Source organism: Macaca thibetana, chromosome 8, assembly GCF_024542745.1.
Source record: "Macaca thibetana thibetana isolate TM-01 chromosome 8, ASM2454274v1, whole genome shotgun sequence".
NCBI classification, from domain to species: Eukaryota; Metazoa; Chordata; class Mammalia; order Primates; family Cercopithecidae; genus Macaca; species Macaca thibetana.
In genome coordinates, this window is record NC_065585.1 from 75,031,775 (window position 1) to 75,045,928 (window position 14,154).

The window sequence follows — 14,154 nt, forward strand, 5'->3', positions numbered from 1 at the left end:
ATCAGCCCCATTGAAAAGTGGGCAAAGGGCATGAGAAGGTACTTTTCAAAAGAAGACTACACACAGCCAACGAGCATATGGAAAAATGCTCAACATCACTAGTCACCGGAGAAATGCAAATCAAATCCACAGTGAGATGCCATCTCACATCAGTCAGAATGGCTATTATTAAAAAGTAATAAAATAGCAGACGCTGACAAGGTTGTGGAGAAAAGGAAATGCTTATACACTGCTGGTGGGAGTGTAAATTAGTTTAGCCATTGTAGAAAGCAGTTCGATGGTTTCTCAAGGAACTTAAAACAGAATTACCATTCAACCCAGCAATCCCATTACTGGTTATATATCCAAAGGAATATGAATCATTGTACCATAAAGACACATGCACACATATGTTCATTGCAGTATGATTCACAATAGCGAACACATGGAATCAATCTAAATGGCCGTCAATGAGAGACTACATAAAGAAAATATGGTACATATACACCATGGAATACTATGCAGCCATAAAAAAGAATGAGACCATGTCCTTTGCAGCAACATGGATGGAGCTAGTGGCCATTATCCTAAGCAAACTAACACAGGAACAGAAAACCAAATAGCTCGTGTTCCCACTTGTAAGTGGAAGCTAAACATTGAGTACACATGGACACAAAGAAGGGAACAATGGACACTGGGGCCTAACACCAGAGGGTGGGAGGAGGGAGAGGATTGAAAAACTGCCCATTGAGTACTATGCTGATTACCTGAGTGATGAAATGATCAGTCCACCAAACCCCCTTAACACACAATTTACCTATATAACAAACTTGCACATGTACCCCTGAACCTAAAATAAGTTTTAAAAAATGAATTAAAACAAACGAGTAAAAATAAAAAAAGTATCTTTCTGGGGACTTTGAAACCATTGCTTTATTTGTCATCTAGCATTTTCTGTTGCTGATAAGAACTGTAATTTCGGCTGGGCGCCGTCGCTCAAGCCTGTAATCCCAGCACTTTGGGAGGCCGAGACGGGCGGATCACGAGGTCAGGAGATCGAGACCATCCTGGCTAACACGGTGAAACCCCGTCTCTACTAAAAAATACAAAAAAACTAGCCGGGCGAGGTGGCGGGCGCCTGTAGTCCCAGCTACTCGGGAGGCTGAGGCAGGAGAATGGCGTAAACCCGGGAGGCGGAGCTTGCAGTGAGCTGAGATCCGGCCACTGCACTCGAGCCTGGGCAACAGAGCGAGACTCCGTCTCAAAAAAAAAAAAAAAAAAAGAAATGTAATTTCAGCCTTAGTTCTCATTTCTCTGGGGCTAACTTTATTTGGAAATTTTCAGAATACATTTTTTTCAAGGTGAAATTTCATAAGGAATGCTTTACCTTCAGATTTTGTCATGGCTGGAGGCTTCTTATAATCCCAATGCCACCTTCTCAGAGAGGCTTTCCATCTCTGCCCAATCTAGGGGAGCCCACTGTTCCCCCACTCTTGATTACATTATTTCTCCGTGGTTTCCTCATGGCACTTAACATTATCTGAAATGATCTCATTTAATGATTTGCTTTGCTTTTGTCCCATCTGTCTAAAATATGAGCTCCTTGGGCACAGTTTGTAGAGCTGTATATATATATATATAATTTTTTTGAAACAGAATATCGATCTGTCATCCAGGCAGGAGTGCAGTGGCACAATCTTGGCTCACTGCAACCCTGCAACCTCCAACTGCCAGGTTCAAGCGATTCTCCTGCCTCAGCCTCCTGAGTAGCTGGGATTATAGACATGAGTCACCATACCCGGCCCAGCTATCTATATAACAGTTGCATCCTCACCGTCTAAAACATGTACGATATTTGTTGTGTGAATGAATGAATGAACGAATGAATGAGTGCCTCGGCATAGGGCTTTGTTCATTCATTGTACTAGGCACTTTCTGAACCCTTTTAATGCAACACGTCTTTTTTTTTTTTAAACTCTTTCTCTTTTTCCTGTGTTCTCTAGTACTCCTGCTAATCAGATGTTGGAACGTATGGACTGGTTGCCTGTGTGTTTAATTTTAATTTATTCTCTCATATTGCATGCTTTTGTCTTTTGCTCTGAGAGATTTTTTTAAGCCTTGTTTTCTATCTTTATGTACATTTTTTATTTTGAGGATTTTTTTCTTTGCTGTGTTCTGAGTGTTCCCTTTTCATAGCATTCTGGTGTTGTTTTATGGAATAATGTCTTCTCAGATCTCTCTGCACATACAATTATAATCTTTTTTTTTTACTTTGTTTTTTTTTGTGCCTTGCATTTTATCATTTTGTTTTGAAGAATCAATTTTTCTGTTTGTTTATTCTGGGCTTTGCAGGTGACAATACTCAGCCTAGCATATCTCAGATGGTGTCTTTCCTCTCCCTCTACCTCAAATCCAAGAATGAGGGGATTTTATTCAGAGTTGTCAACATCTAGAGTAGAAGTTTAGCTTTTTACATTTCTTCCAGTTTCCTTAGAGAAGCACGTCCTGAAGAATGTCTGGGCCGTAAATTGGAGATGGGAGGGAACGGATAAATGAGAATGGAAGGGCTCACTGATCCAATTTTCTCTTCCTTAGAGCTCCAGGGAGGCCCACAGTGGTTTCTCTACCTCTCACTTTTGCCCTCTGTCGCATCTGCTCACTTTGAGCTCAGAACCCATGGAGATTTGATCGGGCAGGCTGGCTCCTATTCCTCCAAGGCAGCCTCTGCCTGTTTCTCATAAACCCATCCCTATCTACTTGCCATTTTTGTGAAGTTTGGTGTCACACTTTCCTTTTAACCCTACTCTGCTTTTATTTCAAGTGTGTTCTCAGAAGGGAACGGAAGGCACAAGATTCTTAAAACCCGGGCTTAACACCACACCTGCCTCATCCATCTGGAATCAACTGTGGCTGGGCTTGCCCAGCACTCCTGGGAAAAATTATATAATTGTGCTGATTGGCTTCATTACAAATTTATGAGTTCCAATCTTAGCAGGCCCTCATCTTTGCTGAGCAATCCATTTACTTCATCTCAGTCAGCTTTTCTTCTCATGCCCATGATGGTGGCTCTGTTTTTATATTTGAACCCATTTCTTCAAGTCCTTTATCATGCCCCGGTCTTGTTTTTCTTAGCAGACAGCCGAGTGGCCCATGTTAGTTACAGATGAAGTTATGAAGAGTGAACTTTCTGAACTTCTTTCTTCCATCCCCTCAAACTCATTTGTCTCACACAGCATTGTTTTCAAAGGCAAGTACTGGCTCCATCATTTTCTAACCGTGTGACCTTGCAAAAAAGTTACATAATATTTGTTGAGTCTTGGGTTTCTCATATTTAAAACTGGTGATAATGTCAGTCTCTCCTGGTTACAAGCATAATTAAAGTTCATCTCTCCTGGTTACCAGCATAATTACTCATACATTCGGTTGAAAGTATTAAAGTAGCACAGAAGGGTTAAAAAAAAAAAAGAGAGAAGTCAATGTCTCCTCCTCTCATCCTCAACCTTTCGTTTTTTTATTTTTTATTTTTGAGACGGAATCTCGCTCTGTTGTTCAGGCTAAAGTGCAGTGGCACAATCTCAGCTCACTGCAACCTCCGCCCCCTGGGTTCAAGCAATTCTCCCTGCCTCAGCTTCCTGAGTAGCTGAGATTACAGGTACCCACCAACATGCCCGGCTAATTTTTGTATTTTTTAGTAGAGGTGAGGTTTCACCATGTTGGCCAGGCTGGTCTTGAACTCCTGACCTCAGGAGATCTGCCTGCCTCGGCCTCCCAAAGTGCTGGGATTACAGATGTGAGCCACCATGCCTGGCAACCTTTAGTTTAAATCATGTGAATATTTTAAACAAATATTTGTAGTTTTGATAATGAGAATGATATCGGGAAGCTTCTCATATTTCCTAGCACAGAATCTAGCACTTTGAATATGCTGAAAAAAGTTAGCTTCTTATCTCTACTCCCTTTCCTTCTAGATCATGCAGAGCAATTCCATTTTCTTCTTTAATAGATGAATAAATGTCTGGCACCTATCTCAGTTCAGGGATGTTACTCATATAGTGAGGCTGCAACTCTTATGAACTCGACAAAAATTTACATCTTTATTATCGAATCCATGAATTACGGTACACCTTTTCTTACTTATTCAATCTTGAACAAGTAACCTGATTAAGAGTGCTGGAAACTGTGGCAAGGACCCAATTGTTTTAGTATTTGCAGTCTGACTTTAAAGGAAGTTTATAAATTGTAGCAAAAGAATAACCCAGTTTCCATGGAGAATTTTTCTGGTTTCCCAAGTCCTAGGAATATAGTCTAGAATGACTTAATGAAAACACTACTGGGTGGTGCAGCTGCATAGGTGTGCCACTTTTAGAGTAGCAGATACCTTTTGTGAACAAAAATGGAATCCTTTCTTCAAGCAGGGTGTGAGCTACATTTTAACTTTGCTCCCTTGGCTGGGTGCCCTTGTTCAGTGTACAACCTGCTCAACAGTATGTGGCTGGCCTGCCTAGTAAAAACTGTTTCTCGTTCTGCATGATTTTAAGACTTGCATGTGGCTTTTTTCCCCTTTCAAGTTAGTAAAGAGAAAGATGAAGGGAGTGGCAGTGAAGAGAGGAGTCTTTGTAAGGTATATGTTTGGTTCAGTGTGATTGGCACTTACACATGTCTTATGCCTACGACACCCCTGTACTGTTTATGTTATTATCTATATTTTAGTTAAAGAACCTGAGAAATTAAATGATTTATCCAAACTCATCAGTTAATAAGGAGTGGAGCTGAATCAGATCTAGATGATTTATGTCAGAGTTCGCATTCTTTCTGAACACCTCACTGAGGTGCTGTTTTAAATCGTGTATTTCACGCGTGTACGCAACTGCATGCACACACAACCTTCTTGCTGGGTGAGCTATTGGGGATGTATCTACCTCTCAATACTGCATGGTTTTCTGATATTTCAGAGCAGCTGAGTTACAGGAGTCATGCTACGTGCTCTGCACGCCTACACCATTTGCTCTGTGGCTCTCACATCGGCCAGTCTAGATTTTCACCTTAGCCTTGCCACATACTGGCTGTCTGGGTATGGGCAAGTTATTTGACTTTTCTGGGCTTGGTTTCTACATTTTTAAGGTGAGACTACAGATAGTATCTATCTAGTTGGATTGATGTGAGGATTGAGTAAGATACTTGGCCAATTCTTTAACCTTTCTGTGCCTCAATTTCTTCAACATTAAGATGTGATCAATTATAGTACTTATCTCTTAGGGTTATAGAGAGGATAAAATCGGATAAAATGCATAAATAGTAAGCACTTGATAATAACTATTTAATGATATTTCAATGAGGATAAAGTCTCAGAGAGGTTAAATAACTTGCTTGAAGTCACACAGCTAGAAAATGGCTGAGCTAGGGATTGAAATTAAGTTTCTTTGACTCTGGATGCAATGCTGCAATACTTTTGATTATTACACTATTCTGACAGAAGAAAAAAATACAAAGAAGAAAACATTCTATGTAAGTCATTTCTATTCATTAAAGTTTATGTGAAGGGCTTCAGGTTTACGGGCATGGTGAATTTTCTAACATTAAAAGGACTTAATGACTGACCCTTCTTTGATTAGCGTCAAGTACTTGTGAGTCACCTAAGTGCCTGGGATGGAGTTGGGATGTTTTAGGAGAATGAGCTTTTCCTGTGAAGCCAAAACATAATCACGGTCTTTTTGTAGAATGAACCTGATGTGTTATTAGTGGTTTTCTTAGAAAATTCAGATTTGATAGCCAAGATATGGAAACAAGTTAAATGTCTATAGACAGGTGAATGGACAAAGAAAATGTGGTATGTTCGTGCATCACATAACAACGTTTCAGTCAATGATGGGCCACATATACAATGGTCATCGTGTAAGATTGCAATGGAGCTGAAAAATTCCATTGCCTAATGATGTTGTAGTCATAGGGTCGAAGTGCAATGTATTGCTCACAAGTTTGGAGTGATGCTATTATAAAGAAACCTACTGTGCTGGTAGTCCTGCAATATAGTACAGCACATCTAGTTGTATAGAGTACATAGTACTTGATAATAAGCATCTGTTTTTATTGGTTTATGCATTTACTATACTATACTTTTAATCATTATTTTAGTGCATACTCTTTCTACGTATTAAAAAAGTCAACTGGGAAACAGCCTCCAGCAGGTCCTTCAGAAGGTATTCTAAAAGAAGGCATTGCTTTCTTAGGAGATGACAACTCCATGCATGTTATGGACCCTGAAGATCTTGGGACGAGAGGTGTGGGTGTAAGACAGTGATACTGATGATCCTGACCCTGTGTAGGTGTAGGCTAATGTGTGTGTTTGTGTCATAGTTTTTAACAAAAGGGTTAAAACAGTAAAAAAAAAAAAAAAAAAGAAAGAAAAAGAAAATAGCTTTTAGAATAAGGATATGAAGAAAAAATACTTTTGTACTATAGTTCAATGTGTGCTTTAAGCCAAGTGCTATTACAAAAGAATCAAAAAGCTAAAAAATAATTACAAAGTGTATAAAGTAAAAAAATTATAGTAAGCTAAGGTTCATTTATTATTGAAGAAAGAACAGCGGTTTTAAATGGGTTTAGTGTAGCCTAAGTGTACAGTGTTTATGAAGACCATAGCAGTGCACAGTCATGTCCTAGGCCTTCACATTCATTCACCACTCACTCACCATGCACTCACTCACACAGAGAAACTTCTAGTCCTGCAAGCTCCATTTGTGATAAACGCCCTATACAGGTGTATCATTTTTTATTTTTTATACTTTATTTTTATTGTATCTTTCCTATGTTTAGACATACAACTCCTTACCATTGTGTTATAATTGCCTACAGTATTCAGTGCACAAACACGCTGTACAGGTTTGTAGCCTGGGAGCAATAGTCTATACTATAGAGCCCAGGAGTGTAGTAGGCTAGACCACTTAGGTTTGTGTAAGTGCATTCTACGACATTTGCACAGCGATGAAATCACCTGATGATGTATTTCTCAGAATGTGTCCCTGTCATTAAGTGACACATGATTATATACGTACAATGGAACACTATTCAGCCTTAAAAAAGAAGGAAATTCTGCAATATACAACAACATGGATGAACCTTGAGGACATCATGCTGAGTGAAAAAAGCTGGTCACAGATTTCACTTACATGAGGTATCTAAAAGAGTCAAATTCATAGACTCAAAGAGTTAGAATGGTGGTCATCAAGGCTGGGGGGATTGGGAAATGGGTCATTACTAATCAGGAGCCATACAGTTTTAGTCAAGCAAGGTAAATAAGCTCTAGGGATCTGGTGTTCAACATCATGTCTAGAGTCAACAATACTGTATTGTACACTTAAAACTTTGTTAAGGAGGTAGATTTCACGTTAGGTATTCTAACCCTCATAAAATAAAATAGAAACTTCAGACTTAAAAATCTGATGAGTTTTCATTTTGGAAGATCCTAAGAGCTCTAGTAAAATCCTGGCCCATTTCCAACTCACGTAATTACAGTCCCAGCACCCACAATTTTCCTCCAGTTTTAATTAGGAAATGTGTTTTGCTTCGTCTCTGTGGCTGCCAGACTGTACTTCACACAGGTGTGTCCGAATCACCTTGGACCCGAAAGAGCTGGCATTGACCATGAAACTTTGGTTAAGTGATGCTTTACATAAATACATTGTGTAATGTGAGTTATTGCCCCTCACTCTGCCTTTTCTTCAAATAATTTTTCAAAATGGGGTTAAGTCTGAGGTCCGTGTAAAGACTTTTTAACCAGGGCTATGTGCTGATAAATCGCTTGGTATTTACTTACTGTCTACGACTATCTGTCATTTATCAGTTACCATCCTTTTGAACTTGAAGCAAAATCTATTATATTATCTGGTTTGGTGACTAGAGCTACTGAGCTGAAACTTTTCCAAGGGTAATTTCTTGAGCTACCAAATGACCAGGAAGATTTTTCTCAGTTTTCTGTTCTCGGCAGAGACTGTTGGACGGAATGATTCACTCAGTCCCACCCAGCTCCAAAATATTTCCCTAAAGCATCTTCTCTGAATATAGCTTTATTGTCCCATCGTATTCAGACTCTAGAAATTAAATAAATACAGTCTATTAATTCAGACCTTTGCCACAGGCACAACTCAGCTTCCTCCTCACCACGCTGGATTTTACCATAGGACAACATGGTGTCTTTAGATAGTGGACCAGCCCTCTCAGGTGACTGGTGTTTCTGGCCAGGTCATTCCTAAATTCTCCAATTATATCATTGAAACCATTCATCTCCTTGCCTGTGTCTCATGGGTAGCTTAATCTGCTTAAGAGTTTTTTCTCCATTGTTTAAATATTTTAGCACCATTCAAAATCATTTATTATAGATATTACTAATTTAACGGAAGTTTCTGAGAATTAGAGGGAAAGGAAGTTTGCTTAAAAGATCATAGATATACAAGTTTTTGGATTATCCTAGCTCTTTTCATTGATAGGCTTAGAGTTCATTTCTAGATGTAAATATATGAGTTCATCCCTTAGTTGGCTCTATTTGGAGGCACAAACAACATTTGTTTTACTTTGTTTTAGGAGTATCAAGGGGATATAAAGTATAAGCAAATTTTCTTTCTGCCAAGTCTGTTTGTAACAAAGATCTAAAGAAATCAACATGAAGTCTGTAAGGTATATATCTTAAAACATGATAAGTTTTTATTTCAAAAATGCCTATGAGTATTATTAAACTTAGGACCAAGTTTACCTTTCTATACCCTTATATTAACATATGTTATATTATAACTATACATATGTTAAAATATGTTCTATTAACATATTAACATAACATAATGTAATGTTAGGAGGAGAAAAAATAGAATTTAAAACTTTACATACAATCTTGGTAGCAATATATTATTAATGTTAATCTATGTGTACATTGAAAAAAGACCAGAACAAAATATACTAAAAGCATTAAAAGTGGATATCTCTGGGTGGTAGCACTATGCATAAGTTTAATTTTTTTGTCTTTGTGTATTTTAAAAAATTTCTACAATGAGTATGTATTACTTTAATAATAAATAAAGATATTTTGAAAAGCATATAAGTGACACATTATTTTATTTGAAATGATTTTGGACTTAAAGAGATAGTTTGTACACATTGTGGGTTATTACACATAAGTTTCAAGTTATACCTGGTTTAAATTTGTTGTCTACAAAGCTGAAAGGAGCTTTAATGATAAAAATAACAATTAGACACGATAATCACAACCTTCCTTGAATATAGTCCTCTTCCAAACCTATGCTAGCACATATGCTATCACACACTGCGCTTTGTTGATTATTCTTGCTCTCCTTTATGTAGTCAGGAGGGGTATTTAATAGCCATAGATGAAAAGATTTGGCCCAAGGTCACATAGCTACTAAATGTCAGGCCTGAAACTAGATCTCCATGTAATTCTTTTCCCACCATTCTCTGTAGGAGTAAATTAAAAACTATCCTTTTTGAAAGGAAAAATGTCACAGTAGCCTTTTGCACTCCTCATGTTTGTGATTGTGTTACTGCTATTCATTCCTGCTTCTGTTAAGTGTGGAAAGATAGCACACCAATATCTTAGTGTATGTTATGTCCCAGGCACAATGCTGGACACTGGCCATACATTCACCCGCCTAATCCCCCACAACAACTGTGTGATACTGATATTTTGATATCTGTTTTACAAATATAAAATCTGAAATTCACAGCACTTGTGAATTGTGGATATGAAATTGAACCCAGCTCTTTCTGACTCACACTCAAGAACATTAAAAGCAGAGCGCCGGAAAAGCTGCCTTAGAGCTTTCTCCAGGAAGAAGAAAGCGAAATAAGCCACCCAGAAGACCTGTGCTGGAGGAAGTAAAACGAGGGACAGTTACACAAAGCTTCCCTGCCAGTGTTGGGGCTTACAGATGCATGCTGTGGTGAAAGATAAAATTGGGTTTAAATCCATTTCTGACCCTTACTAGTTGTGTGACTTTGGCAGTGCCTATCCCCTCAAACCTTCAATTTCCTTGTCTGAAAGATGGAAGCATGGCAATAATAATGACAATTCTCTTGAGGAATGAATGAGACAACTTATGTTGAGATCTCAGGGTGCAATTCATGGAATCAAAATAGGGTTCTGCTGATGTTAGTTTTAAATGATAATGATGATTATGGTGATGATAATAATATTTGTAAACCCGAAGTTGCGTAGCTCTGTATAGCCAAGGAAGTGTTCTAATATGAAACCAAAAATTTAAGTGGAGTTGAAAAGAAACATTCTCATTGAAGTCTTCTTGAAGACTGAGATAAATTGATGAAGATTAAGAAATTATAAGAAAGATACTGTTCTAGTTTATTAGTATATTTTGCTAAGGAGGCTCTCTCTCTCTCTCTCTCTCTCTCTCTCTCTCTGTGCTGTGGGAATCATGTTCTTTTATGGCTTGAACATAGTATGTATGGATTTCTACTTGTCACATCTTTTAATAGAGAAAAACTCAAAAAGAGTCAGAAGTTCCTTAAGAAAGTTGGGAGACTTCTCTTTGGTTTATAGAGATCAGTAGAAGTATGTAGGAGAAGTATGTAGGAGAAGTATGTAGGAGAAGTATGTTTAGGTGGGGAAGTTCAGGTGTTCTTTAGATCTTGGGGCAGGGTGATGGGACACAATTGCTGGGGTGTGGTTGTGGTTTTTGAGGGCCACTGTGTTCTTACATACTTAGCTGTAATGACCCTGTCGCAGAAATAGTTTGAATTATGTTTAACAATCGTTTGTCTTGCTGTTATATATTACTTTACATAAGCATCGATCCCTGAGTGATTGATTTAACAAAGATTGGATAACAAGGTGGTTGTTTTTACTTCTTGTTTTCTTTTTTGCTGTCTCCCCAGAGCTGGTTTTCCTGAGGCCTCAGCGATTGTGAGGCTTGCCGTGATACCTCTTACAGTTTCCCGTTCTTTAAAGTTAGCAAGTTTGTCAGATAATCTCAGAGATGCCTCCATCTCTCTAGCTTTGTAATTTCATCATTTTTATATTAAGATGTAAGGTGTGACTCTCAGGCTTACATTGTGGACTACGCAGTTATAAGGTATTTGCTATCGAGGCCCCGTGCCTCACTCAAAATTAACACTTACATTGATTCTTGAGTTAACACAATCCTCTTATTTGGAGGACTACCTTCAGCAAGAAGCCCTTGTGCATTTTATGTCTTGCCAGAAATGCTTTTTGTTTGTTGGGAGGGAGCTGCACAGTCCCTTTGCACAAGGATGAGTGCAGCCTTCAGTAAGTAGTCCTTCTGCATTTCGTGCTCTCATGATGGGTTCACGTCTGGCTAATGAGAGACTGCTTAGTGTTACTCAGGTTTAAACATTGGTGCTATTATTAGAATCCAGTCTGTTTTCTGGAGAGTGAATGACAATCAGAACATCATTATTCTTAAAAATGATTTTCAGCACAGTGTAAAGGATGAGCCATGTCAGCAGCTTTTTGTGTGTGTACCATGATCACCTTCTCTCCTAATAACTTTTTCAGGAATGCCCACTTCCTTTCATTGCTATTTATATTTGTTGCATGTATTGATTTTCTTAGAGCCTTTCATTTCATAGCATTTATTCGTATCAGACACCACGATCTCATAAGAAAAGCAAACATACCCAAAGGTGACCGGGGACTGTGCCTGTTTCCCAAACTCAGGAAAGCTTTTTGCCTCCTTGAACAGTGTGAAAATTGGTCTAGAACAGGGTATCTCATCCTCAGCACTATTGACATTTGGGCCAGATAATTTTTTATTATGGGAGGTGGTAGGGCCCTTCCTGTGCGTTGTAGTGATGCCAGCAAAACCTCAAAATTGGGTCTCAGCTCGGGGGAGTTCTTGGCTTTGCACAGGAAAGAATTCGAGAGCAAGCTGGCAGTGAAAGAAAGCAAGTTTATTAGAGCAGCAGTGTACAGCAAAATGGCCCAGAGAAGCACTTGTGGATTGCTGGCTGGCTATATTTATACCCACTCTTAATTATGTACAATATAAGGGGCAGGTTATTCACAAGCTTTCTGGAAACGGGGCAGAGAGTTCCCAGAACCATATAAGGTAACCTTTGAGCCATTTGCCGTGGCATCATTTATAAACTGCCATGGTGCTGGTGGGAGTATCTTATGCAAATATATTATAATTAGCATATAATGAGCCATGAAGGCAATTAGAAGTCGCTTTGGTTGCCATCTTCGTCCTTCTGGTTTTGGTCAGTTTCTTTGCTACACCCTGTTTTGATCAGCAGGGTTGTGACCAGGACTCAGAAAGCAGGTCCTGCTGATCTCCTACCTCAGTAGGAACTAGTGGCCCATTAGATGACAGTAGCACCCCCTCAGCTGTGAGAACCAAGATTGTCTCCTAACATTGCCAAAGGTCCCCTGGGGGGGGCAAAATTGACCCAGTGGAGACCCACTAGTCTAGAATAATTTTTTTTTAAGTATATACAAACTTTAAAATGGTATGACACTAGAAGTTTGTGAATGTAATGATTATTAGAGTCTTGTGATAATTTTTTTGTGTGGAGTGACATGAATGAAAAACAGAATTTATCTGCCTTTTGCCTTGTTAGAAGGCGTTCTTGATAAGACTTTAATATTGTTTTGAATTTGTTTCACCCATTAAAATTTAAGGACTCATTATCAAAGTTTGAAAGAAGCCACAGGAAAAAAACCTTTGAACAAACCTTTGAACAAACACTGATTAACACACATGGTTGGGATGGGCTATGCTACTGTATAAGTGGTACTAGCATAGTCATTAAAGATAAGTCTTGGCCAGGCATAGTGGCTCACGCCTGTAATCCTAGCACTTTGGGAGGCTGAGGCGGGTGGATCATGAGGTTAGGAGTTCGAAACCAGCCTGGCCAACATGGTGAAACCCCATCTCTACTAAAAATACAAAAATTAGCAGGGCAAGGTGGCGGGCACCTGTAATCACAGCTACTCGGAAGGCTGAGGCAGGCAAATTGCTTGAACCTGGGAGGCAGAGTTTGCAATGAGTGGAGATCACGCCACTGCTCTCCAGCTTGGGTGACAGAGTGAGACTCCTCAAAAAAAAAAAAGTCTTTGTGGCGAGGGAGGGGAGTTGAGGGATGAGAAATTACCTATTGAGTACAATGTACATTAGTCAGGTGATGGGTTCACTAACCAAACTTCACTACTACACAATATATTCAATGGGTTCACTAACCAAACTTCACTACTACACAAAATTATGTTTCCCCCCTCTAAATCTATTTTAAAAAAGATAAGACCTGGTACATAACAGACATTCCAAAATATTTGTTGAATGGGTAGATAATGGATAAATGGATGGTTGGATGAAGGATCTTCCACTGCTAACTCATATAGTCTTGGAAACAACATTTCATCAGTGATACACAAAACTGGTGGTCACAAAAGCAAAAGTGGTCACTAGGTACGAGCAGTACAGAGCCCCTTTCTTTCTTCTGTGGATCCCCCAGGTGCTCCTCTGCTCTTCCACCGGTTTGTTTACACTCCCCTCCCTAGGCCTATATCCTTACCTGCCTTTCCTTCTCTCTATATTTGTTGCCTGAATTTATTTTCTTCAAGCTTTTCATATGGTATCATTTCTTTGTATCAGACACCATGATCTCAAGAAAAGAAACCCACCATATCTGATTGTGGATCCACACCTGGGCAATCCTGAGTGAAGAACTGCTTAATCTTTATTCTCTGGTTGTTTAAATCAAACTAGCAATGTGATTCCTAATCATCTTTGAAAATACTTCATTTTGATTTTCTAGAGTCTCATGCCTTTCTTTGATAATTTATTCTAGAGTATAAGTTTTTGGTCAAAGGAACGTGTATTAATAACTGGGATAGATGGGTTTTAACTGTGATCATGTGCTCAGAGTGATGTTATTGATTCAATACTAAAAAGTATTTCCTCCATTTTATAAAGAAATTGAGATACAGATTTGTTAAGATGTACAGCCTGATGCCTACAGGGTGCGTAGTTATATTAGGGTTAGAATTGCAGATCCTAGATGTTGAGACCAGGTTCATAGCACCAAGAGGGAGGGTGAAATTGAGGTGGGGTAGTAATTTGATAAAAAGCATTGAATCTGTAGTACCAGAAAGTTGAAACATTTTTCTTTATGTTTTGTTTTAAAGTCACAAAAATA

General features: G+C 38.8%; 1 protein-coding gene across 2 annotated transcripts in view; it reads left to right on the forward strand.

Annotated features, from left to right (window-relative positions):
* Positions 1-14,154, forward strand: part of SLCO5A1 (solute carrier organic anion transporter family member 5A1) — a 159,784-nt gene that overhangs the window by 130,190 nt on the left and 15,440 nt on the right. The window lies entirely within an intron of this gene.